Here is a 12,925-nt window from a genome sequence, read left to right on the forward strand (position 1 = left end):
CAATCCAAAAGCATGTTAAATAATCTAATGGTTGGGTAACGCTGGCTTGTGGAGCATATTGTCACATAAAAACATGATTTCAGACCGCAAGTTCCGAAGTATGTAATTTTTTAAAATATTGGAGCGTTTCAGAAGTTACGTACCGAAACGCCATTCAAAAGGATTTGAAAGTTGGAAACCTTTTTCAGCCCGCAGGAATATAAGTTTCCCTACCAATAATTTTGATTCACCAAGATCGTGATATATATGGGGTGATGATACAAAGGAGTTCAAACCTGAAAGTGTTGGATATGCCTTGAAATCTCAGTTACAAGAAGTCAGAAAAATCTTTGTTGAATCTCTTTGGCATCTTTGCTGTTTTGGAGATTTTTTGGGAAAAAATATATTTTCTTGGAAGACACTCTGACTTGGATTTGTTTTATTTTAATTACTAATTTTTTGTTACTAAATAGGGAGTGCTTTATCATAGAAAAATTGAGAAAGAGAGTAGAGATGTAGAGGCAAGGATTAGGGTTTGCCACCACACAAGGGCTAGGGTTTTAGAGAGAAAAAAAAAGTTTTCTCTTGGTACAACTCTAGGTTGGGAGAACTATCTTTGTGGTACACCTTGGGAAACACTTATCAAATTGAGTCTCTTGGCCACAGGAAGAGATTCGGGTTTTGGGTAGAATTAGGATTAATTCTTGTAACTCAATTGAGAATTTCTTTGTAAAGTTACTCTTTGATATAGTGGAACGGAGGGGCTGCTCTCTCCCCCAGACTAGGTCATTGTTGGACCGAACTGGGTAAACAAATTATTGTGTTCTTTCTTCTCCTTTATCTTGTTTATCAGTTATTATTATTATTATTGCTTATTCCGCTTAATCATTGGTTGTCGTTCTATTGCTCCACACATCAAGTGTTGAAGCAAAATCCTTTTTGATATGTGTTTTAATGACAACAAACCTTATGGAATAAATGCTAAGTTTTATGAATGGTGATCTACTGATGGTTGCACTTGAGTTTTTGTTCAAAGACAAATAATGACAAAAGTGGACAAGCAAGAGGCCGCTCACATCAACAAGTGGATTTTATATACTCAAACAATGAAAGAATTGGAGTATCATCAGATAATTACAATAGTAGTATCACAAGCTTCATGAAGATTTTTAAAGACTGTTGTTTGAATCATACGAGGATTCATTGAACGTTCAAGCAAGAAAGTGAACTTCATGGTTAATAGTCTTCATCTTCACCACAAGGTTTACAATGGGAATTAAAGATTAAGAGGATCGTAGTTGAAGAATCAAGATGGAAAAAACCTGCATCACAAGCTACAAAAGAATATATTCGATGTTGTGTGACAAAACTTACATTGAGTTTTGTACTACATGCTTTGAAGAATTACAATTGCAATTAATGTCAAAAGGAATGATGCATGTACGAAAGATCGACAAAAGCTACTCAAAGTATCATCCTACCAAAGCTTGTCAAGATGACAAATTGACAATGTTTTGAGAATAATCTTCCACGAGGTTTTCAAAAGAGCTTATGCACAATGCATAAAAGTTTAATCATTCTCAATGATGAGTACACTCACGCCTCCACTAAATAATCTTAAAGATACTCATTGAACAAGCAACAATGTGTGCAAAACATCAAAGAGGAATTGTGAGAAGTTTTGCAACAACAAAAGAATTCAAAGTTGATTGACCAAATAAGATATTATCTTCTCATAAAGAAAAGAAATATTATCAACTCTTATGTAACAATGTTCTCATCATGAACATGTTTATTTCCCTCAAGGGTCACTTGAGATCAATTTTGTAAAGTGCAGGATTAAATTTTTTAAAAGGGTCACAATTCAAACCCCTCCTTTCTTGTGACTATTTCTTCCACTTCATCAAGTTCTTTTATTGGTGTGATTTTATCGACGAATTCACAACAATTGGTGCCCACCGTGGGGCAATTGGAACGATTTGAAGTGAGCACCATGAGTTTTAAGTCGAATATCGAGGGACTTTCCGAAAGCAATTTGGAATTGTGGAAAGTGAAGATGGAAGCAATTTTAATGTTCTGGATGATGGGTAAAACATGGAGTGTTGTTATCCGGTGTCTCGAAGATAAAAGGTGAATGGAGATGGCGAAGACGATCGGCCTGGAGAGGCGGTGGTAATAATACTCGGGTTACTTCTGAAACAACAACTTTATTATGCGGAGGTGCTAGTGGAAGTTGAGATTCGGTGGAGTGTTGAGTCATGGACGTTGGATGCTCCTTTCACATGTGTTCAAAGAATGAATACTTTGAGACTATAGAGTTAGTTGAAGGTGGAGTTGTTCATCTTGAAAATGGGAAAGCTTGAAGTTTCAAGGTATGGGTTCAGTTTATCTTACGAAGTTTGACCATCGTGAGTTTCTTACGGAAAAGACGTAGGGCGCGCGCGAAAAACTGGTATGGTGACAAAATTTAACGTTCATTCACGCTTTTGATAATATGAGTTTTGCCTAAAAAATTAGGGTACTATATTAGATAAACAAGGTCGATGAATCAAAGAAGCACTACTAGAAATTAGACTTTTGATTAAGAGATTTCACTACGGATTTTGGTATACCAGAAGTGAAACATTCAGGGCAAGAGATTCCACTACGGATTTTTGGTACAACTGAAGTGAAAAATTTATGGGCAAGAGATTCCACTACGGAGTTTTAGTATAACGGAAGTGAAAAATCAACACGGTGGCAGTCTTGTAATTATGATGAAAAAACCGTGAAGCTCATTCTTTCTCTCTTACTCACGAAACCCTTAATTCTCTCTCTCTCTCTCTCTATCTTCACTCTCACAAGCCTTCATTCTCAGATCCCAAATTGAACCCCTATCACTCTCACGAAAATCATTCTCAGATCCCCAATTGAATCCCTCTCAATCTCATGAAAATCATTCTCATATCCCTAATTGAATCTCAGATCCCTAATCGAATCCCTCTCACTCTCACGAAAATCATTCTCGAACCCTAATCTGTAAGCTTATTCTCGAATCCCTCTCACTCACGAAGCCTCAAGAACCCTAATCTGTAAGAAGAAGAAGTAGCGTGCTTTGTTCGCGTGAGAAGAAGAAACGGAAAAGTATTCGTCGAAATTTTCAGATACTTCATTTTCTATTTTCGAAATTCAACTTTTTCCTTTCGAAGTAAACATGGTAATCTAGGTATATTTATTTTGGCCGTTGTTAGTTCTTTTTGCAAGATTGTATTGCATAATTTTTCTTCTACATACAGAAGTGGCTCTTCTCTGTAGGCGCTGTTCCAACCTCTACAGTCCAAAACATCAAGTCGACCGGTTGGTCTCCTTGTATGGCTTCTTCAGTAGTTACTAGAAGAGCTACATATTCTGCTGGGTTTGTTTTATTTATTGGTTCAGCACATTGCATATTTGTCAGGAAATAATTTATGGAATGAATTGTGAATGCAATTGTTGTTACATCAATGAAAACGTAGTTATGGATGTTACATTAATGAACCAGGTTTTCTAATTTGATCAAATTTTGTGAAATTTACTTCCAGAACTTTTTTTTTATTGTTATACTATGTATACAATTTATCCATAAAACTTTGTTATTTTCATTACTTTGTAATTATAAATCTATACAGGTAGTGGAATAAAGTTTAAGTGCTAATACTTATGTTGTCTATTCTATGCAGGTAGTGGATGCCTCTTTGTAAATGCTAATAAAAGTGTAAATGCTTGTATTCTTAACAAGTGAGTCACTCATGTCAAAATATTCCATCCAAACACTGCTTTTCTCTCTATATTTAGGGACCATTTGAATGAATGGTTAGTTTAACAGTTTCTTTAATCACTGCCATTAATTAGATAGTTACTACAAAATTCAAACTCTTTACAGAGGTAAGAAGACATGTGGTTTCTTGTTTGAATGGGGCAAAGGAAAGACAAGGACTAGATAGGCGAGTTTCTCTAGTATGTCATATGCTCATGCTTTCATACAGGTTTAAAATTTAAATAAGCAAATGCAGTATTGGTATGCATGATTCTAGTAATTTCCTACCTAGTAAGGTTAATGGCATTGATTTTGTAACTTAATGTACCTACTGATTTTGTAATCTTATTTTAGGATCTCAAACTACTTTTAACTTTCATACCTTAGGTAGGAGGTTGTTATGCATCTTTTACTCATGAGAATGCTTATTAGTTGTTTTTTTGTTATATAACATTATGCTTAACTTTTTTGAGTTATTTTTAGTCATGATTTTAATTAGTTTTAATGGTTGCACTTGCAGCTACAATTACAAGTTTGTTTAAGATACTTGTTGAAGAAGGAAACTAAGTTATTAATATGCTTAACTAAGAAGGTTTGCCATCTAATTTGTGCTCAATTTAAATTCCTACATTAGTTTCTACTTTATTAACTAAGTGCTCTTTTTATACATAGATAAGTTGATTTAATTTTCAGTACTAGTTATTACATTATTTTCATTTCTAGCGTGTTCTTTTCTAACCCGGTGATAATTTGATTGGAACAAGTAGGTTAACCAAAAAAGGCTTTGGTTAGGAAGGTTGATTGAGATTGCGAATCAAGAACGATCTAAAAGTGCTACAAGTATGATTGGATAGTTTCTACTTTAAGGTATTGTGTATAATTTAGTAATGCAAGAGTTATTTGATCATGGACAATATACAACTTGATTTTCTTGGTTATAGAATTTATTTGAGTTGTGAATGGAGACTTATTTTTCTTTGTTATAGAATTTGTTTGATATATAAGGCTGCAATGCTGGTTTTTATGGATTGAAAACTGTTCTATCTATAACTTTATGATTGGTACTTAAATCATTGATTTCATGCCATTAATATGTATTACATTTATCATGGAAGATTAAGACTTTAGTTATATATTGGATGTCATATCCATATGAAATATCAGACTTATATCTTGTTTTTATTTTTATGGATTGAACTTTGTCTTGAGTTTTTATGAGGATTTGATGATAATGACAATGATGTGAATATGATGCTGTGAAAATGATTTTGTACCTGGTGCTTGTGTTATAACCATATGTTCATTTTCATTTTTTTGCAATTTTTGTACTTACAATTTTGTTGTGTCTGATTGTGTGCAGGTGTGGTGTCAAGAATCTCTATGTTGAGGGGTTGGTGCTATTTGGTTTGTACTTGCAATTTTTTATTTGCTCCAATATGAAATGTTTAACTTGTCTATTGTTGGAATTGGGTGTTTATATGATGTGTTGATTTTTCTGCCTTTAGGTATCAATCATAGGAAAAGAGATATTGTGTTTTAATTAGTATGAATAAGTTGATATAGTTGATCATGATATTTGTATGAAGGTTTTTTCCTCTATAATCACATTACTCAAGCTGAGCTTGACATTTATTGGACTCTCTTTTGATTCTGAATTACTTAAATCATTGCTTAAAACCGACGTTTATCGTAACTAAAAAAACTGGAAAATCAAACATACCACTATTGATATTTAGTTTAACAGTCGTGAAAACAATACATACCACTACTGGTATTCATTAAAACCGACGTGGAATCCCCATGATTTAAATTAAAAAATTTGAAACCATACATACCACTACTGGTATACATTATAACCTACGTGAAAACCATACATACCACTACGGGTAATTGGAAAAACAGACGTGGAATCCCTATAATTTTAAATAAAAATTACAGAAGAAATTAGGATAACACGTCGGGTATTAAACGACCCGAAGTGGAAAGTATAGACTTACAACTACGCCAGCATTTACTACTGGCCACGGCCAATAGTGGAAAGTCCCTTTGGCCAGTAGTGGAAACTCCTTTCTGCACTAGTATAGACTTAGTCTATTTTGTTAAATTATCGTTACTATTAACATTTTATTATTGAGGCGCTAGAAAGAGTATATGATAAAGACAAAGAGAGGAATCAAAACAATATAGTATTCCTACTTGCCTTTCTCAAATTTAGTTATTTTCACTTTTAAGCAATAAATCTGAAAATCTCCCAATCTATAATATGTAATAAGCCAGACATATTTCTCTTTCTCTCTCCTCTCCTCATTCAACCTCATTCCTCACATTTATTTCCCTTTCTCATTCTCATTCACGTTAATTGATCATTCCTCACATTTATTTCCCTTTCTCATTCGCATTCACGTTAATTGATTCAACATTTAATAGTGGATTTGTCCAATTACTCATTCCCCTATTCAATTTTGTCCATATCATGTTATCGTTTACTATTATTAAGGATCGCAACAATTTACCATTTAATAGTGGATTTGTCCATATCATGATATCGTTTCCTATTAAATATATTTCAGGAAACATATTTTTAACGTATGCTGATTTTCCTGAAAAATATGTTATCGTTTCCTATTAAATGGATTTCTCTTTTAACTTATGCTGAGTTTCCTGAAAAATATGTTTCCTGAAAAATATATTTGTTGTCCAATTACTCATTCCCCTATTCAATTTTGTCCATATCATGTTATCGTTTACTATTATTAAGGATCGCATCAATTTACCATTTAATAGTGGATTTGTCCATATCATGTTATCGTTTCCTATTATTAAGGATCGCACCAATTTTGACTAATAATATTAATGATAGTTTTTGTATATATGGTAATTAAAATAATGAGTAAACCATTCAAGTTGGTCAAACTATCATTAATCACGACTACAAAAAGGAGTTTTAATAGCGCCCATTTAATAGCGCTTATTGAAAAAGCGCTATTAAAACATAAATCGGAGGCCTTACTATAGCGCTTTTGGGAAAAGCGCTGTTAAATCCTTGAACCAAAGTATACTATAATAGCGTTTTGTTAAAAACCGCTATTAAAGCCATAAACGCGCAGCTTTATAATAGCACTTCTGAAAAAGTGCTATTAAAGTTGATACCTTATAATAGCGCATTTTACGTAACCGCTATAGTAGATGAAATTCATAAATAAAAACCTGTCGTGGGTGGGTCTCGAACCCTTGACCCCTTGTTGCTAACAATAATAATATAATATATTAATTAAATAATAATTAAAAAAAAAAAACAGAGATCTATCAAATTTTCGCACTCCCAATCTCAATCCCACGATCTTCAAACCACTTCCAGCAAACATAGAACTCAAATCCTAGAAACAAAATCAACTTCTTCTAGCTTCTTTCAAACCATTCCTAGGAAACATTGAACTCAAACCATAGATTCGAAATCAATCGTCTTCTAGCTTCAAACTTAAAGGATCGAACTTCGATAGAAATCGTTCCTCTATAATCAAACTCAGAGCAATCAGAACTCAGAGAAATCGAAGTTAGAGCAATCGTTTCCCATTAATCGTTCCTCTTCTCCAATCACACTCATCTTCTCCAATCACCCTCGTCAATCCTAATATCCAAGAACCCAGAAACCACTGTGAACCCTATCCCATAACCCATAAATTCTCTTCGTCGCCGTGCTCTTACAACTCAAATTGTTGTCATTAAGGTATGCTTAGGGATAAGTTACAGTATATGTTGGATATAGCTCACATTATAGAAGTTTGAGAAAATTGAATTTGCAAAATTGATTTAATTTAGTAGACAAAGTTGTTTTTGAGTGTTGGCTATTTGGATGTGATTTTTTCAACTGCAGTGCTGGTGTTGTTGAACATGTTTAGTGGAAAATATTAAATTGTGATTTTTAATTGCATTTATCTTTAGTTCATTGTTCCATATCAGGCTAGTAGATTTTTAATTCCACTTCTGGTTGTTCCATATCAGGCTAGTAGATTTTTAATTGCACTTATCTTTAGTTCATTGGAACATATTCATCTCTAATTAAGGGTTAATTTGTTTGGCAGGGTGGGGGGTAGGATTGATTTTTCTGCTTTAGGCTGCTCATACATATTTGATATTTTAGGTGTTGGGGACTTTCATCACTGAATGGGATGAGAGAAAGGCTAACTGTGATATACTACTTTCAACAAAGGAGTCTGCACAAATGTATGCAGAACGTCTGGCAGAGCTTGCTGTTCATTTAGGCTTTGATGGGTGGCTAATATATATTTCTTCATCTCTCTGTACTTATAAAGTTTCTATTCTTGAGCCCTATGTTCAATTGCAGATTTCTTTGAATTTTTTATCTCTGACTACTGCAGGATGCCTCTTCTTCCTCCACTTTTGCTCTTTGTGGTATGTTACTACAATTGATTTAGGGTTTTAGGTGATTGGTTTGTGGTTTGTTACTACAATTAATTTAGGGTTTAAAGCGATTGTTTTGTATTTGTGGTTTGTTATTTTTCATATTTGGACTAGTGAGCCTATTATGCCCATCATGTGTATTGAACTTCATATTTACAAAGAATATATTTGATATATATTAGAATTAGAACTTTAGAAAAAGATGCTTTGAAATCAAATTAAATGGAGGATAAGACCATGCTTACCATTTAGTCAAAAAAAAAAAAAAAGACTATGCCTACAATGTTTGATTTCTTATCATGCTTTAGAAGTTGTGAATTTGGCAAACAAAATCTTCAAGCTGTGATGCTTAGTGTTTTAGCTACAGCTGTTCTATATTTTTGTGTTGCTACAATTTTTTGATGTGTAGCTACTGCCTGTGTTTTTTTGCTATTCGGACTGCATTAGAGTTTTGTATTGGATTTGTTTTTGTAGCTTTAGAGAGGGGTACTTTGTTTGGATGTAGCTAGCTTTTTTTAGTGTGCCTTCTGTTTTTTTGTCTCCATCTTGGGCATTTGGTGCTAGAAATGTTGTATCTTTGGCTGGTTTTTGGTGCCTTACAATTTAGGTGTGTGGTTGGTGTTTGTGGTATGTATTGAGAATGGGTAGTTTTGGTTTGTTTGTGGTTGCCATATATTACAGCTGTGTTGACATCACTACTAGGATGTCGTCCTTTATGATTAGGTATGGTAACTAGCAGCTTTCTCAATTTTGTTGTTCTTGTTGTTGTTCGTCGAAGAGGCCTGCTATTACTTTCTTTTTGGGTGTTTTTTTGGTCCCTGTATATGCTTCTTCCGGTGCCTGCTGGTCGTTACTATGTGTGTTTTATTGGCCTTGCAGTGCTTCTGTTTTGAGGCACAGTGTATTTTGTGCTTTGTGAATTTGAGAATAAGCTTTGTTAATCAGATATATAGAAGTATACATCTTTTAGTTTTATGTGAAACTGTATTGGTGTGTGTGTGTTTCTAGATTCTTTCTTTGATATAAACTGTGATTCTTCTATAGAAAATCAAAAGATAGTTAAGATTAAGTGGTTACCAGGGAGCCGAAGAATGTTGGAATTGAATAGTATTAAGTATAATTGCTCTATTTTAAGTTTGAACAGGTACAATGTAAGAAACAAGATGGTGGCAGGTCTTGTCTTCTCTACTTTTCTTCTGTTTTGTGGTTTGCAAGTGTTATTTATTTACTTCATCTTACATTTGGCTTCAGGTATATCCTTGCTACTCTCGAGGTAAAATCCCCTTCTTTAGATTCATAATCAACTGGTTCTGTTATCATTTGCATTCTACCATGGTTGCTGCAATAGTAACCTCATTCTATTATTACAGTCATGAAGTGTAACAACCCGACTTTAATTAAAATAAGTAATATTAATTAGAAATGGTGATTGAAGTTACTCGAAGAATTATTGATCAAAGTATGAGATAGTTCAAAGGCATAAACATGTTTTAGTAATAAGTTGGAGGGTATAGTGGACAAGTATCATTACTAGTAAGACTAGTATTACAGGTATGTATTGGGAGGAAGCAAACATCAGTATAGTGAAGACCCATTCCCTTCTTTCTTCTCTGTCCGTTCATTCCCTTTCTTAACTCCACCCCACACAAAAATCCAAATCTCAACCAAAGAGAAATGCATGTGTAGCTTCAGATTCATTTGCCCTTCTTCATGAACTCACCTTTCCCTTGCTTTTCTCTCTCTCAGGCAACGTGATTCTCTCCTCTCCACACCTTGAACCAGTTTCATGTGCTCTCATGGCCAAAGGGTTGCATGTGTTGGAAACAATCTTAATCTGCTGGTTTTGAGTATTAAAAGCTAAGGTAAAATTAGTAATTTCAATTCCACTCTCTTTCCCTCTTTTTATGAACACTAAACTCACCCTTAAAGCCTTCACTCATTTGGGGTCAATTGCATGTACACATACTCTGTAAATTGGGGTAATTGAAAAGTGTTAGGGAACTGATTGAAATGGAGAAAAGAATTGAAGGTCGGAGCTTGGAAGGACTGTTGATGGAACAAGAAAACAAGAGGAATTGCTTAAGTTGTGTAAAATCCGTATTTGGGACAGGGCTCCACTCAAACGGTAATAAATCTCTCTCTGTAACTCTGAACTTAGTGTGGTTTGTTTCTATGGATAGCTAACGAAATTATCTTCGTCTGGGTGTCGATTTGGTGGAATTCAGAGTTATATTGAGGTCTAGGCATGATTTCGAAGTGGAGGGTCTGAAGCTGAGTTTGTGCAGGAATATGGACTGTTCGTGAAGGCATGCTTTCGAATTTTGGCTTTATCAATGCTTAGCAATGCATTTAATGCTCTGTAATTCATATACTGATTAGTTTAAATGTAAATTATATTTGGATTTGAAGATATCCATTGTATTCTAGTAACTTGTAAAGAGATTTGAGTAACATATTTTCTAACCAATACTTTTGTATGGTACCTCTTCGAATGTCTTATGTGGTGTTTAATTATAATCAATGAAATTTGTTGGCTCTTTTTTTTTTTGTATTCAAGTATAGCCTAATAAAAAAAATGGATTTTTTTTTTATTTTAAAAAAGACTTTTAATAGCGTTTATTCAAGAAAGCGTTATTATAGGTAGGTGCGGGCGCTATTAAAGCTAGTATATTTGAAGACTATAATAGCGCTTTATGCACGGGCGCTATTAAATATATGACCTATAATAGCTGTTTCACAATAAAGCGCTATTAAAGCTCTTTCCAAGAAAGCAGAAAACAACGTACGACAGCGGTTTTATAAATAAGCGCTATTAAATGTAGACAAATGATAGCGTTTTTAAGCACTATTATAGGTACAGAACCTATAATAGCGGTATCAGTAATAGCGTTTTTAAGCGCTATTAAAAGTCAAAACAAGTGCTATTAAAGCCCCTTTTTTGTTGTAGTGAATCTCTCCAATTCCGTTTATGGTATTAGTATTACTATTTTACTATTATTATTATTATAGTAGGATTTTATTTTTTGACAAATATTAAAGATTTAATTGACTAGCAAACACTGAATAAAAAAATTATGAGTTTATGATGATGCATGTTTTGGTTGTTATTGTCACGCAACCTTGATATATGGTACTTTATGGCATTAATTCTCTTCGCTGTGTGTACATGAGATAGTATCATTCTTATCAAAAAAAATAAAATAAAATTATAGAATGTATCATTATCTATAATAAGAATTCTTTTTTTTTTAAGGTAGTATCATTCTTATAAAAAAAACAAAATTAAGGATAAGCATCAGTTACTGCTATTAAGGATCGCATTCCTTTATTATAGAAAGTTTTTTTTTTACTACTTCTAATTCTTTTTTGGTCAAAATTTTGACTAATAATATTAATGACTAATAATTTTTACCATTCCCCATAAAATCACGTCAAATTCATTCAAATCAACAGCAATACCATCAAGCTTCTGAGATAACCTGTTCAAGAACCGTAAGTGGATGGTTAGTCTGTTTGAGTTTAGGAATTGATGGGTATTTTATAATACCCTTTTCAGTATAATTAAGTCACCCAAATTCTCTCTTTTAGTTTCTGATTTTTGATAAGAAACACATGGAATGATATTAATGCATATAAAATGTGACTTAATGAATTTTGATTCGATCATGATCATATAATAAAACCGAATCATATGAGTATAAATGCATACCCTATTTTCTGATTTGTTAGTAAATGTCGATATTGTTACCAAACTTCTCTATCAATCCCATTCATTACACTTAATTATCTAAGGATATTGTTAGTAAATAACCTGTTCAAGAATTGTATATATGATAATTAAAATAATGAGTAAACCATTCAAGTTGGTCAAACAATATCAATCTCTCCAATTCCGTTCGTGAACCAAATAAAAAACAAAGCACGGGGAAAAATAAGGTAAACAAGGTAACTATAGTACACATTTTTTTTATACAATATTCAGCCTAAAAAAATTTACGTACACATTTTTTTTTTTACAATATTACTATATTCAATAATTTCCTTCCTAAACTGATTTATATCCCACAAATCCCGATCCTAAAAATTAGGCAATAAGTTATGCAGACACTAGAATTGCTCAACCCTTAATTCTATTTAAACATGAAGACTTAACAAACATTCTACATCTCCTAGAACACTCACATACGTTTATTTTTTTCTTCAGCTTGCTACTATTTTTTTCTTTTTTCATTTTCCTATTTCCAATGGCACCAAAACACGATGCAATTTCTGAAATCACACCTGCTAAGGAGAATTGGAAGATAATCGTCAGAGTCGTCCGTCTTTGGTATGTCAAAGATATGGCGAAAGATAAACTGCCATTCTCAATGGAGATGGTGCTCATGGATGCTAAAGTAATTATATTATTATTAATTTTACAAATTATTGATGTTTATTTATTAATATTATTATATATATATTTTTTACGGTATACAATTTTGATTTTTTAAGTTTTATGTTTTTCATAGGGCGATCGCATTCACGCAACTGTACGTCGGACACTAGGCTAACTATTCTGCACCCAAAAGAAATATGAACTCATAACCATGTGTTTTTATCTTCTTTATCTATTTTTTAAAAAAAAATTAACGGTTTTATTTTAGTAGTTTATTTGGACAAATTATGAATTTTCCCTTTAATAATGATCTATTGGAGATATATATTACTGTAACTAATATAATGATTTTTAGTTTTCGACACAATTTATTT

At 33.0% G+C, this 12,925-nt stretch overlaps 2 long non-coding RNA genes across 9 annotated transcripts; both read left to right on the forward strand.

Annotated features, from left to right (window-relative positions):
• Positions 1–2,806: 2,806 nt before the first annotated feature.
• Positions 2,807–5,502, forward strand: LOC123894536. Of its 5 annotated transcripts, none has more exons than XR_006803841.1 (6): positions 2,807–3,373; positions 3,678–3,735; positions 3,881–3,954; positions 4,275–4,346; positions 4,522–4,621; positions 5,115–5,502. It is a non-coding gene; the product is annotated as an uncharacterized LOC123894536 (long non-coding RNA). The 5 variants fall into 5 exon arrangements; XR_006803838.1 differs by having other exon boundaries at positions 2,807–3,184; XR_006803843.1 differs by having other exon boundaries at positions 2,807–3,175; positions 3,255–3,735.
• Positions 5,503–7,065: 1,563 nt separating this feature from the next.
• LOC123894537 lies at positions 7,066–10,724 on the forward strand. Of its 4 annotated transcripts, none has more exons than XR_006803846.1 (5): positions 7,066–7,481; positions 7,837–9,449; positions 9,923–10,038; positions 10,168–10,301; positions 10,402–10,724. It is a non-coding gene; the product is annotated as an uncharacterized LOC123894537 (long non-coding RNA). The 4 variants fall into 4 exon arrangements; XR_006803845.1 differs by having other exon boundaries at positions 7,896–9,449; XR_006803847.1 differs by lacking the exons at positions 7,066–7,481; positions 7,837–9,449 and adding an exon at positions 9,456–9,727.
• The last annotated feature ends 2,201 nt before the right edge of the window (positions 10,725–12,925 follow it).

The sequence above is a fragment of the Trifolium pratense genome, linkage group LG7, assembly GCF_020283565.1.
Source record: "Trifolium pratense cultivar HEN17-A07 linkage group LG7, ARS_RC_1.1, whole genome shotgun sequence".
Taxonomy (NCBI): domain Eukaryota; kingdom Viridiplantae; phylum Streptophyta; class Magnoliopsida; order Fabales; family Fabaceae; genus Trifolium; species Trifolium pratense.